Genomic DNA, 13,735 nt, shown 5'->3' with positions numbered 1-13,735 from the left:
TGACGGGGTCCAGATTCAATCTCAAACCTCCTGACGCCCAGCCCAGTGCTCAGACTTTCCACCCTAGCCTGTCCTAGAAAACTAAGAGTCACCACCAGTCCCACTTCCTGCAAAGCTGACTGGCAAATGGGCTGATGGGAATGGATTATGAATTTCCCTCTGGGAAAGAAGTGTTGCTCAATGAACTGCGATTCTCTTTTGCTTAAACGTAAGAGAAAGTTGGTTCAGCTTGCCTTGGATTTCCAATGGTTAGGGACCCAGAATGAAAGGCCCTTCTGAAGTCCATCGGCCAGAATATGGGACCAGAGAAAGAGAACCAAGGACAGATGCTCTGAAGACCATTGCCAGATCCCTACACTCCAGTCAGACAAGAGCTACACAAATGTAGTCTTCTTAGCCCCCAAGTCCTTAAAAAGTGGTAGCACAATAAAAGAAACCAACAAATTAGTAACCCATTACCTACAAATTTTAATTAGTAATGAAAACTAGACCCAACATGAACTCCTCTCTAGAAATTCTTGCTGTTCCAACCACCTGGCAGGGACATTCACTCCGATCTGGGAATGTTTTCAAGAGGCTGGAAACAACCAGCTCAACCTGTCCCATCCTCTAAGACGAAGGCAAGAAACTCTTGGATGAGCCACTGAAGCCAATGACTCCGGCAGAGCTCAGAGATCCATGGAAAAGCAAGGGCGTTGGTCACTGTTATCTCTGATTTCTTAGCAAATCTTGGCTGAACCATATAGGAACAAACAAACAAAACCAATAACAACACCTCGTGTTCATACTTGGAGATCTCAAGGCTAGTCTTGATTATCCACCTGAACCAAGTTCAACTAACACAGAGTGTACCAAGAGGTAGTTACGTTGAGTTTTGAGATCAACAACATATGCTTTATTTTGCAATGGTTTCTCTACCTGTTTCGAGTTGCTTTGGCTCCCATTTATGTTACTGCCCATCATTCAATAGTGTATTAGCCGTGCAAGGAAACAAGGAGATGATGAGTGGGGTATACGAACTGAATATGAAGGATGGAGCATGGAGATCGAACACAAGAGGAATCTGCAGGTCTATAGCTCTTGGCTTTCTTCCGGGGGGTGGGGGTGGGGTGGGGCGGTGGTACTTTCTGAGCCAGGAGGGGAAGGAGCATCCTAGAATTAGCATGAATGTATCCCTGGATTCAGGGAACCGTCGCAGCTGCCTTTTATCTTCTGTCCCTCCGCAACTGCTGCTACCCTGAGGTGATCTACAGCCGTGACAGTTGGCCCTCTCCCCAACCCCTATCAGTTGGAGCAAACCACAGGTAAGGGGAAGCAGACATCCCTCCCTGCCCTGGGACCCTCTGGCTTTCTGATCTTGCCTGATCCATCTGCTTGAACATCTACTTTTTTTTCACTGAAGGCTCAGGAAGCTCTTAAAGAACCATACTGGGGCCTTCATCTTCCTTATTTCCTTGTACCATACCAAGATGAAGAGGTATTACAGAACTCAGGAAAGTAGAGGTCCCGTGTGGAGAGTCCTCTTCTCCTGACCTGTCCCTTTCCTCATGTTCCTTATCCTCCCATTAAATCCTCCAGAATGCACCCTCTACTCTTTCCTCAAGAAATCTACTCATCCCCTCACTTCCTACTTAGATTTCGCACATGATAGCGTTCTACTAGATGTTGATGACGATCTCAACTACGTGTGCTTAAAAAGTCAAGGAAATTAGTCCCAAGAGCTGGGTAGAAGGTGGGAGCTCAAGTTTACATTACACTTTCTTCCACAGGAAGTGGCCACTGATATACTCACAAGTTACCCAAGAAAGCCCTCCTCCTCCTCAAAGCCAGCATCAATGCATTTTTCTCAAAGATGCCCCATCCAGTCTTACATGAGGAAAACACATCCCTCCTAATAGCATGGCTTAGATTTTTTCCTTTTGAAAATAATAATCCTGTAATTATTATATTAAAATACAATGGAACCCAGAGACTTATTTCTACAATGAGTGTATATTAGAAGTGGCCAGTACACATCAAGGCTGGGTGGTGCCAGCTGCGGACAGGTAGTCCCGGTCACCACATTTTTCCTTAGTTTACCTCAATGCAAACTGATCATGGAGAGTGGTTTTATGGGGTCTTCTTTATTTATTTATTTATTTATTTATTTATTTATTTGAGAGAGAGAGACAGTGAGAGAGAGCATGAGCGAGGAGAAGGTCAGAGAGCGAAGCAGACTCTCCATGGAGCTGGGAGCCTGATGTGGGACTCGATCCCGGGACTCCAGGATCACGCCCTGAGCCGAAGGCAGTCGTCCAACCAACTGAGCCACCCAGGCGTCCCTATGGGGTCTTCTTTCAAACAAAGCTTGCCTTGAGCTCCTTCTCATGATGAAATGAGATAGAAGTCGAGGGAATCCCCAAAAGAGTTATGGAAACTTCCCCCCCTTGTGTGATACGTGTCCTATAATGGCAAAATAACAGCAAGCAAGAGGTGAGGGTCTTAACAGGGGAGGGCAGCTACTCACATAACTTGATGGAAAAATTGGCCTTTTCTGTGGAAGAAGGCTCTTCTCAACTGAGCATGTGGATGTGGAAGGGATGTGCATTTTAAAAACGGGGGGTCGCTCATTCAGATAAATCCTGTGATCAGCAGGAAACAGATCATTCTCACATCTGTAAACAGAAAGGAATAGATTATACGACACAGCACAGATGAATCAAAATCAATTAGTCTTTTTTAATCAAACACAAGAGGATGAAAGACCTCAATGTGAGACAGAAGCCCCTCAAAACCCTTGAGGAGAATACAGGCAGCAACCTCTTCAACCTCAGCTGCAACAACTTCTTCCTAGAAACATCGTCAAAAGCAAGGGAAGCAAGGGCAAAAATGAACTATTGGGACTTCATCAAGATCAAAAGCTTTTTGCACAGCAAAGGAAACAGTTAACAAAACCAAAGACAACCAACAGAATGGGAGAAGATATTTGTAAATGACATATCAGATAAAGGGTTAGTATCCAAAATCTATAAAAAACTTATCAAACTCAATACCCAAAGAACAAATAATCCAACCAAGAAATGGGCAGAAGACATGAACAGACATTTTCTACAAAGAAGGCATCTAGATGGCCAACAGACACATGAAAAAGTGCTCCACATCACTCGGCATTAGGGAAATACAAATCAAAACCACAATGAGATACCACCTCGCACCAGTCAGAATGGCTAAAATTAACAAGTCAGGAAACCACAGATGTTGGCGAGGATGCAAAGGGGAACCCTCCTACACTGTTGGTGGGAATGCAAGCTGGTGCAGCCACTCTGGAAAACAGCATGGAGGTTCCTCAAAATGTTGAAAATAGAACTGCCCTATGACCCAGCAATTGCACTACTGGGTATTTACCCTAAAGATACAAACGTAGTGATCCGAAGGGGCACATGCACCTGAATGTTTATAGCAACAATGTCCACAATAGCCAAACTATGGAAAGAGACTAGATGTCCATCAACAGATGAATAGAGAAAGAAGATGTGGTATATATATATACAATGGAATACTATGCAGCCATCAACCCCCCCTAAAATCTTGCCATTTGCAACAATGTGGATGGAACTAGAGGGTATTATACGAAGTGAAGTAAGTCAATCAGAGAAAGACAATTATATGATCCCTCTGATATGAAGAATTTGAGAGTCAGGGCAGGGGGTCATGCAGAGAAGGAAGGGGAAAAAATGAAACAAGATGAGACTGGGGAGGAAGACAAACCATGAGAGACTCTTAATCTCAGGAAACAAACTGAGGGTTGCTGGGGAGCTGGGGGCGGGGAGGGTGGTTGAGTGATGAACATTGGGGAGGGTATGTGCTATGGTGAATGCTGTGAATTGTGTAAGATTGATGATTCACAGACCTGTTCTCCTGGGGCAAATAATGCATTATATGTTTAAAAAAAAACACTAACACAGAACAAAATATAACTAATTGGAATTTGATACTCCCCCTTTGAAGACCCCACCCACAAAAGCAAAGCTTACAAGAAAAGTAACTATCCCATGCAGTTGTGCGATGTATGTCTTATCTCAGAGCCTGTCACATCTCAAAACTTTTAATGTTACAGGCTTTGTGAGGATATTTTAATGTCTAGGTTTTGAGTGATTAAATAGATGATAAGGGTAAGTGACTTCTCATGGTCTCCTATCTAACAGAGGGCATGTCCAGGATTGTAAACCTGTCACTGAGACTTGAGTTCTTCCTCTCCTCCCAGGACATAAGGTTCTGTTTAGCTCATGCCATCTCGATCATTTCTTTTTCAAGGAAAATAAGGTCCTTCCTAAACCATACAAAGGTAAATAACAATCTGGAACTGCCTTGGCCTCTTACCCTTACGACACCCTTGTGGGTGTTGACAAGTATTTGTCAGAATGAAGGAGAGAGGGGTGCCCAGTGGTGTGGGTATGTCAGCCTTTGCTATACCAGGGGACAAGACTGGACAGGTTGCTTGGGTATCAGATTTCAGACTCTTCACTTTTTCACTTTTCTTCTTAGCATGTAGGCTTGAGAACTGACAGCAAGACAGGAAAGGGTAAAGTGGTAGAGGGGACATAGAAAATTAGAAGTTGAAAGATACCTCAAAGAGCCTAAGAATCAGAAGTGTGAAGGTCAAAACCTCAAGGGGTCAGATGCAGCTAAGAGAACTGTGTGGTGTCATGGCAACATCAGTAGTTAACCAGGGCACCTCTGAAGCCTTAAGAAGGAGGGAGTGGATGAGGGATCCAGATAGAAACCACATCTGAGAAGAGTAAGAGAAAAGTAAGTCCTAGCAAAAGGGGGAGAGTCAGTACTGGCTGTTGAAGAGTATGCATTCTTCTTCTTTTTTTTTTAAGATTTTATTTATTGATTTGACAGAAAGAGAGATCACAAGTAGGCAGAGAGGTAGGCAGAGAGAGAGGACGAAGCAGGCTCCCCACTGAGCAGAGAGCAGAGATCCCAGAACCCTGAGATCATGACCTGAGCCAAAGGCAGAGGCTTTAACCCACTGAGCCACCCAGGCACCCCGAAGAGTATGCATTCTGTTTTTTATGAAGAAGAGCATTTACTGAACTAATGACCTGTCTAATTAAGGTCCAGTGGCTAAAAATAAATGAAAATTTAAAATGGTCTTGAGCTCTGGAGCAGGAGAAAATAAGGGAAAGCTACCAGGAAAGATGCCTCATCAATAGGGAGGCTGATTGAAAGCAAGACCAAGTGATTCAGGACTACATTAGAAGAGGGAACTCTGACTCCATTTATTATTGGATAAAAGGCTGAGATGACCTCTGATGGCCCTCTTGAATTCTGGCCGCTAGCCGCTGTGTATAGGAGACAGCCTCTTGTAGGCAGGCACTGGACCCCATGGTAAGACGATGTTCAAAGATGAATTACCGAGTTCCATTTCCTCAGTACACCGATGAAGGAGGGTGCAAAATTTGAAGTCAGAGACTTGGGTTTAGTTTCTGAATCTGTCTTTCACATCCTGTGTGATCTTAGGCAACTTACTCAAACTCTCTGAGCGCCACTTCTCCACCGTGTATGACATAAGTATAACTCTCAACACATAATATTTTTGTCAACTTCGTGCTTATAGACTATGAGTGAAAGTATTCAGTGCCAGAAAATACTTTGTAGATGTTGATGTTCTTTAGCTCAGAATATGAGACTCAAAAAGTGAAATCATGTCCAAACGACTAGTTAATAAAATAGTCAAGAACATAACTTGGGTCTCTCAATTAATGCTTCTTGCTAGTTGAGAGCAATTCGGGGTGTCTATAAATGTTATAGTATGATGAGTTCATTGAGATTTTCCCTTTTTGCCTTCTGGATTGAGCCGTGAACAAACCCCAGCTCAACTGCCAGATAGTTGTTGTCTTCCCATCGATCCTGAGAGTGGAGAAGAAGAGCGCTTCCCCCCAGAGACCAATGTGGCAGCTTCCCAGTGGCTGTGGGAGTTCTCCATTCATCTGGACAGCGAAGAGGAAGCAATAGGCAGGATGGGGAAGGCATGCCAGCATGCTCACAGAAAACCTGTCAAGGTCAGAACAGAAATCTTCAGGGGCACAGAGAGCCACTGGGGGGGCCAGGAGGTTGGTACCATCTTAGGAAAGAAAGTGGGACCCGTCACAGGCACAGACTCTCTCCTCCTGCAACTCCTCACGAGACTGCCTTGAGTTGCCCAGAACGCCAGCTAAGCCATAAATCCACCCACTGGGTGAGCCCCAGCAACCAGTCCAACCCTGCTGGGAAACAACACATCCGGCCCTTGACGGCACCCTCATGATTGTTTGGCTGAGAAGTGGTATTTTAAATAAAGAGAGAGAGAGAGAAAAAAAAAAAAAAACGCCCTATTATTTCACAGTGGTAATTGACAACAAGTTCCTCCTGAGTAATTTTATGGTGCTCAGGGCGTGCCAGGGGTTTGATTTCACTCTTTACAGGAGCCTCAAACTTGCAGTACCAACACTATTTTGAATGGACTGAAACATGCTTCAGAAATCTATATGGACCTTGTTGAGCCTTTAGTTGAAATATCCTGATCCTGCAGCCCACTGAAAACTTCTGTCATTGCTTCTTTTTTCAAACTCCACTTTGGGGAACAGAAAACATCTGAAATTTGGGATCCAGAAAGATCCCAATGAAGAAAAAAAAAAAATATATATATATATATATATATGAAGTGAGGAGTGAAATAGTCTTTAAAAATGGGTGGGGAGTGGGGCACCTGGGTGGCTCAGTGGGTTGAGCCTCTGCCTTTGGCTCAGGTTGTGATCTCAGGGTCCTGAGATCGAGCCCCACATCGGGTTCTCTGCTCAGCAGGGAGCCTGCTTCCCCCCTCTCTCTCTGCCTGCCTTTCTACCTACTTGTGGTCTGTGTGTGTCAAATAAATAAATAAAATCTTTTTAAAAAATGGGTGGAGAGTGATTCCTGCAATCAAACATATTTGGGTAACTCTGCCTGTACGATACTGGTTCTAGCAATACATGTTACTGTGATAAAGGCTCTGAGAAGTCCTGCAGGAAGAGAGACTTGCTCATCGCTGTTCTGAACACGGAATCCCCCAGAGGAAGTAGAACACAGCCTTTCCCTACAAGAACTTACATATACAAACACATTCCACCACTTGATAATGTCATAGTGCTATTTGATCCCACAGAGGGAGAATTTTGAGGAACAGATTTTTGAGAAACCCTGAGTTAAGAGAGAATTATGGTAGGGGTTCAGAAATAAACCATATCCTGCTTGACTTCGGCCTTTGTACCCCAATACCTTGATTATTCATTCAAGAAACATTTATTGAAAATTCAGTATGGATAATGGGCACAGGAGATGCAAAGATAAATTAGATACAAAGAAACAAGTAACAGAGCACTGTTGAAAGAGAATGTGATGGATAGATTGCAAAGATCTAGTTCCACCTCTTTTCTAGCTAGAAGAAGAAAATGAGACTCAGAGAAATTACACGATTCGTCTCTGGATGTGAAACACTGAGACACCTCTTCTACTCTGAAGTCCCTTCCCTTAGAACATCAACATGACTAGAATAAACATTTAACCTAGAGGAGGAAAAACGGTTCTAGGTTCCAGTGCCATGAGTTAAAGGCATCTGCAAATGCCCTCAAAGTGGGGGTCTCTAACTACATACGTCTTAGGGAAAGGGAAGAAATTCAGATGGCGTCTTTCTGGGAAATACATCAAAAGGAAATTTGATAAGCTAGATGTCCTGCCTTGAGATGATGTTGGACACTCAAACCTGGTCCCTGCATTGAGCGGGAACAGGCCTGCAGTAACCACATTCAAGGTTACTCACTGGGTTCCTTCTGGGATTCAGTGGCCGTGACAGTGCCCCAGAGTTTATGAGAGACGCTGTTCTCATTCTGTCATGCGCGTTCACAGTAAGAGCTCTCTGTGGGTTTGGTCTAGTTTTCTCCTCTGTGTTTGAGGATGGGTCTTCCATATAGAGTGTGATCTTTTCTTCCTTCCAGCCCTCGAAGAGTTCATTCATTCTTAGAGCTTTGATTATGACCTGTGTGCAGGTCGTTCCCACGTTTGTCGGTCAAGGTGTCCCCCTCCACTCAAACTTGCTGTTGGGTATTTTCACAAGTCTCTACACCTTCTCCTGTGACTCTTCCCCGTTTCCCTCTTTCCATCCAGATGTTTCCCATGGTTCCACATCCCCTCGTTTCCATTCTCCAAGGCACTCAGCTTTGAAGGCACAGAGCTTTTTGTCTCTCCTCTCTACGTCACACAGGCAATAAGAAACGTGCCCTTTCTTCCCTGAAATGTCTCCTGTATCTATCTTTTCCTTCCCTTCTCTTTGCTACCCACATAGAAGAGGTCTTGCCCACTGTGGTGGGACCACAGTCTCTAGTAACCGGCCACCGTCCACTCCCTGCCCTGGTCCTCTCGTGCTCCCGGGCATTCTCATCCCAGCCAGGAGCGCTAGTTCGCTGACATTAAAACAAAACCACCCTGAAACAAGCACGCTTGGGATGCTATGTGTTTTTTAAATGTATATATTTATTTTAGAGTGGGGGATGGAGAGAGTCAGCACAGGGAGGAGCAGAAGGAAAGAAAAAGAGAGAAATTCCCCAGCCGACTCTGCACTGAGCGGGGAGCCCAACACAGGGCTGGGTCCCAGGCCTGCAATCATGACCTGAGCTGAAATCAAGAATTGGATGCTTGATCAACTGAGCCCCCCAGGACCCCCAGGATGCCAGATATTTACTAAGTTCCCCAGGTAATCTTCATGTTCTGCCAAAGGAAAAAATCCTTTGCACCCAGTGGGCGTTCCAAGCATGGTGGTCTCTGCGGTCGCAGTATCTCCTGGGACACATTCTCAGTCTCCTCATCAGCCACAAGTAGCCCCCACCTGTTTCCTGTTTACCACACGCCAGACATCTGCTCAGCACTCGATGCCAATGCTTTTGCATAGCTACCACGAGCCTCTTTTCACAGGCAAGAGATCTTCTGCTGTCCACATCTAAAATCCTTACCAGCAAATGACTTCCCATCTCTCCCATCAGCCGGCAGGACACATCACATCTGAGCCCTTTAAAATCTTAATTTGCACATACCTTGTCTCCTTTACTTATTTGAACATCCATGGAAATAATCAAGTCACTGGGGGGAAAAGAGTGAGACATGAAAGAAAGGCATGTCTCTGTCAGACACAACTGGAGGTAGCAGGTGGAAAAAGCACGGAAAGGTGTCTGGAACAGAAGCGAAACTGCTTATTTCGGACCTGGGCGCTGCCCATCCGTGCACTAGAACGTGCTGTTAACATCAACCTCAAGGCCAACCACGTAGTTTGGCCTCTTTTTGCATTTTGAACAGAAGTGTTAGAGACCATCCCATACCATCCCAGAGTAGAGCTCTCAGACCCCTCCCCAGCTCACTCCTCTAATGGCTACTACCACTCTGTGGGCCCTACAGAGCCCTGTGTCTGCACTTGTCTCCATCCCAGAAGGGCAAAATCAGCGGAGGGGCGGTGGGATTACTGCAAAAGAAGTAAAGATAATCCCAGGCAAGGACTTTTTATCCAGGAAAAGTCTCCATCTAGCCGTCATCACGGCTCTGCACAATCTCCTCTTAATAACTCCAGGGCCGCAATGTTGCAGAGATTAAACCTGGTGAGGAATTCAATGCTTTGTCGCCCTGATGTGGCGTGCTCTAAGCTAGAGAGGGAGGGGCAGGTAGAGGGCGGGGGAGGGAGAAGGAGAAGAGGAAAGCGGGACAAAAGACAGCATATTCTGCAATCTTTCTGCTAAGAGCCTTTGTTCCACCAGGACGTTGTTTGGTGATCTAGACAAGGCATAATAACGTACTGTATCTGCTCGGTTTATTACGTGTATGTGTCATGGGTGTACATGCATATTATGGACTCTAAAATATATAGACTACGTGCCAGAGACAGAGGATTGAAGGCAAATACTTCTGACTCAGTGAGAGTTTGCTTTCTCTCGGGCAAGTCGGCCTTCGGGCACCCTGACTGTGACCGTCATCTCCAGCCAAGCAGTGATTTTGAGAAGAGGCCAGTTCATAAAGTAGAAATAATTAAAACATAAGAAAATAAAACATAACTATGTTAATTCTTGCTTTCAAGAACCTGGACAAAGAACAAGCCAAAAGATTCTCCTTGTCATCTAGTGTCAAGTATATTTCCTGAGAGTGCATTTAGGGAGGGGTGGGGTGAGAAACTGACCAGGGCATTACTGAAGAGAAACATTGTTGCATATTCACTTCCTATTTGCCCAACCTGCTAGAGCAAACTGGCTACTGTGGCTGTTTTCTGAAACATGTTCTATGTTAATGAAATCCTCATGGGGAGGGTCTTCCACAGTAGAATTTAAAACAAAACAAAAAGCTACAGAGTTAAACAAACCCAAGTTCAAATCTTGCCTCTGCCCCCTGGGAGCTGTGTGATCTAGTGTGCCTCCCTTAAACTAATTTGCAAGATGGAATAATGATTCCTACCTTGGAAGTTTTGTCCTGTACGCATTCAACACTGCAGAAAACTTTATTGTCTGTCATTTACAAGTACATAACTCAGTAGTGGTTTTAAATTCTTCTAAGAATTTAAGTTCTTAGCCTCTAGGTTCTTCCTACCTACTGCAGAATAGAGGGGATCATAGCTATGCCAAGGGAACAAATGACGGAAGGAGACTGCCTCTGGAAGGTCGTCTTAACTCCCTGCAGGGTCCATGAAAGAAAGACAATCAGTTATAACCAATCAAGCTCCCACAGAGCCTTGGAGAATAGGTTATTTCTCAACGATACAATTCTTTTAAAAGGAGGAAGTTGGTCTTTCCCTAAGGGAAATGGGGAGATTCATCCAAAGCATGTTCAGGACCATTTGTTGCCTCTGGGTGAGCTCTCTTTTGCAGGAAGCATCTTAGAGCCCTCAACTCCAGCATGGCCACATCTGTGCTCTCTCACTGACCGCCTGAGTTAGTGCCAGTTGCCGTACACCGGACCCTTAGCCATTCACTCACTCACTCAGCAGCTGTCTGTTAGTTTGTTTGTTTTAAGAATACTACAGGGAGTTATGATATGTACAAGGAAGGGACAGGAGGACACGTCTGCCCCAGGACTGTGCCTTGAAAGCAATAATGGATCATTTTGATAAGTCTCAAAATCTTATCCCTTACGTTCCTTGTTGCCACAGTTTCAGACATCCATGGAAACCATCAGAGACAGATGATGGGGATAGTGAAATGCACATTTTTATTAAGCAGCACTGGAGGTGCTAAGAGGATAAAAAAAAAAAAAAGCAAAGGATCATAAACAAAGGAAACTTCCTGTTTAAAATAGGCATTGCCTTCAAGAATATTTCATCTCATTGAGAAAACTGGGCATGTGTGTACAAAGAGGTAATACCTTAAGATAACAATTCCAGAAAAGTCAAAGCTCTATTCTTTCAACTTTCCTGAGGGTAACAAATAAATAAAGTTATAAGCAGGCTATGTTCACTTTCACCTGAGTGTCTTAAATGGTATTTGTATTATCAGAAAGAGCTGAAGGCAGGGATGGGTGTCCTGATATGAAATGGATAGGAAATTCTCTGCCAAACAAACAGGATTTGGGTTGAGCCTTTTGAGAAAATATGGCAAATCTCATGATTATCGATGAGACAAGTTGCCTTCATTTCTCATCTGAGTAGGTGGCGCCCGACCTGGTGTTAGGTGTTTAATCAGAACTGGCCCAGGGGATTCTCATGTAATAACCATCATGAGTTTTGTCATCCTATTTTACAGAGGTGAAGACTGAGGCTGAGATACTGAGTGAGTTCAAGGTCTCACAGCAAGGGGAAGTAGTAAAACTAGGATTTGAACCCTGTTCTGTGTGACTCCAGGGTCAGTGCTCATCCTCCTCAGTCAGAGCGTTTCCCTGACCAGTAGGACTTAGATAAACAGGAGAGTGTGTCGGGAAGGGGAGACCATTATGCTATACAACTCGGTTACCAAAGTGTCATGTTTTGTGAGGAAAGGAAAAGGTTGGCTCTAGCAAGGGTGTGGTTGTTCCCAACAGACTTTCCCACCTTCTTGCGTTGGTAATAAAGCCCTGAGTCTTAGCCAGGTATGCACAGTGTCTCGCTATAGTAAAGCATCCATTTCCTAGCCTCCTTTGTGCTCAGGTGTGGCCATGTGACTAAATTCTGACCCATAAGATTTAAGTGGAAGCTCTTTCTACAATTTCCAGAAAGTGTCCTTATACAGAAGGACTGTGTCCTTCTTCAGCCTTTCCTGCTTCTTTCTGGGTGGACTGTGGATTTGACAGTGGGACCTGAAATGGCTAATCTGTATCCAGGGTGACCTAGGAAATGGAGATCATACAAAGCAGAGCAACAAGATGGAAGGGATCTGGGTCTCTGGGCACTTGGTGAAGCTCACATATCATTCTTGTCCTGGGATTTGAAATGAGAGAGAAAGAAGTGTCTGTATAGTTTGTCATACTTATTTTAGGCTACAGTGTTACTGCCAATTGCACTTAATCCTAATTAGAATGTAGTCTAAATTGATGTGAGCTGGGTGTCTGTAGGTGATTAGTGGGAGAGCAGGTCGGGGGGGGGGAAATGGAGATCATGGAGAACTTCTCGAATCAAGGTAAGGCACCTGTTAGTGATTTTGTAGGGTTTCTTGGGAGACAAGTATAGTAAAAGTGGCATTTCCCAAGACAGAAACACTCTGGCTGTATTTTGTATATATATTTTGTCTTTTGTAGAGTGTCCTAGTCTGGAGAACTAAGGGAAGATCGTGCCCATGAGCCAGGTATGAGGTATTCAGGGCCTCATTGAGGGGAAAGGACTGAGTCAGGACCCGAAGCTGTCGGGTTGATATTTGGGTCGGGATACAGAGTAGTCCACGGTGACTGAGATATCTCTGTGACAGGCCAAAACAGAGAAGTCAGCAAGTGAATGAGAAATCAAAGAGGGACAGGGACCTGTGTGTTGGCATTATGAAGCTGGAGATGACGGCAACAGGTCTAGCAGAAGACAGCTGTGCTGTCCATGCTTGTAGCTCAATAGAGGACAGGTCGAAAAATAGAAGTTCGGACAACGGTAAGCATAAAGGATAGCGTTGACATTGTAACATTAGATGAGTTTGTCAAAGAATGTGCTAGAAGAATCAGACCAATATCACAAGTACGAGAGGGAAAAAGAGGCACCAGAGGGAAAAAGAAGTGATGAGGAGAGAGAGGAGGAGGAGGTAAATCAGTATGATACGTTGTCTTCAAGCCCAAGGAGAGAGCTTCCATCAATGGTGGAATGTGCCAGAAATGAAGACTAAAAGAGAAAAGGTCATTGAGTTTGACAGTGAAGAAATAGGTCATTGTTGACCTTGGAGAGACAGTGTCACCAGAGGGCAGAGAATGAAAGTCTATTTTAAGGGGATTAAAGAATAATTATCTAATTGGTGAAGGGAGATATATTTGAGAAACGTGTGCATGCACTGAAAAAAGAAAAAAGGAGCTAGCAAGCTTGTCCAAGAGGACAGTGGTGTCAACGTCTTGCTTGGGACGGGGGGCCCCACGTGGATTACTTAGCAGTGAGATACACTGGGAGGAGCCACCCCTCTGGCCTTGGTACCTTCATGCATCGAATGAAACATCTACCACGCGGGATCGTGGCAAAGATAAATGAATGTGTGAAAACACACAGCCCGGGGCCGGTTGGGGAATGGTTACCCACCAAACATCTACTGAGTCCTCAAGGCCTTCAGATGAA

At 44.6% G+C, this 13,735-nt stretch overlaps 1 long non-coding RNA gene across 2 annotated transcripts in view; it reads right to left on the bottom strand.

The window, feature by feature from the left end:
• LOC122906035 overlaps positions 1–13,735 on the bottom strand; it is a 105,843-nt gene that overhangs the window by 28,245 nt on the left and 63,863 nt on the right. For both annotated transcript variants that reach the window (XR_006384510.1, XR_006384509.1), the window contains exon 3: positions 2,507–2,654. This is a non-coding gene — a long non-coding RNA (uncharacterized LOC122906035). The remainder of the gene's footprint in view (positions 1–2,506; positions 2,655–13,735) is intronic.

This window comes from Neovison vison, chromosome 5 (assembly GCF_020171115.1).
Source record: "Neovison vison isolate M4711 chromosome 5, ASM_NN_V1, whole genome shotgun sequence".
Taxonomy (NCBI): Eukaryota; Metazoa; Chordata; class Mammalia; order Carnivora; family Mustelidae; genus Neogale; species Neogale vison.
Note: the sequence above shows the minus strand (reverse complement) of the source record. Positions and strands in the feature narration are given on the sequence as shown.